Source organism: Ailuropoda melanoleuca, chromosome 9 (assembly GCF_002007445.2).
Source record: "Ailuropoda melanoleuca isolate Jingjing chromosome 9, ASM200744v2, whole genome shotgun sequence".
In the NCBI taxonomy this organism is placed as follows: Eukaryota; Metazoa; Chordata; class Mammalia; order Carnivora; family Ursidae; genus Ailuropoda; species Ailuropoda melanoleuca.
The window spans coordinates 87,001,335-87,002,023 of NC_048226.1; the positions used below are offsets into that span (position 1 = coordinate 87,001,335).

Below are 689 nucleotides of genomic sequence, written 5' to 3' on the forward strand. Positions count from 1 at the left end.
TATGCTGCCATTATGCCAAATATGGGAAAGGAGAAGGATAAATACAGATGTTTTCCTGGATATGCATAGGTGGCCTCTAAAAGGGTATATAAGAAATGGGTGCCATCAGTTGCTTTCAGAAAGGGATCTTGGTGGCTGGAACACAGAGGTGGGACAAGGACTTTTTGCTCCATCCCATTTTCATACCTTCTGAATTTAAGCACCTTCACCAAAATTAATTTATCTATATAGAGTGCCTGGCTGGCTCAATCGGTAGAGCATGTGACTCTCGATCTCAGGGTCATGAGTTCAAGCCCCATGTTGGGTGTGGAGCCTACTTAAAAAATATATATCTATGTAAGTATACACACACATATGAACAACCATAAAGGAATGTTCGTGGTACATTAATAACATCACTGGACATGGTATCAGAGACCTTGAATTTGACGATTGTTTCTGTCACCTTGGAAAAGCGACTTGATGTTTCTGAATCCAGATTTCCTCAGTTATAAGGCTGAGGGTGGGGGTAGCGATAACTACTTCCCAGGGATGATGGAGAGGATTAGGAGGCAAAGTGTATTTGTTTATTATTCACTCTCCAGATATTTATAGAGCCCTTACTCTGGGTCAGGCCCTGAGCTCACACTACATATTAACAAGGTGTGTCCAGCAGTGAGGCTCCCCCTTCATGCATCATGGGGTTACAG

At 42.7% G+C, this 689-nt stretch overlaps 1 non-coding gene across 1 annotated transcript; it reads left to right on the forward strand.

Moving 5' to 3' along the window:
• Positions 1 to 234: 234 nt before the first annotated feature.
• TRNAE-CUC lies at positions 235 to 307 on the forward strand. The gene has a single exon. It is a non-coding gene; the product is annotated as a tRNA-Glu (tRNA).
• Positions 308 to 689: the final 382 nt, after the last annotated feature.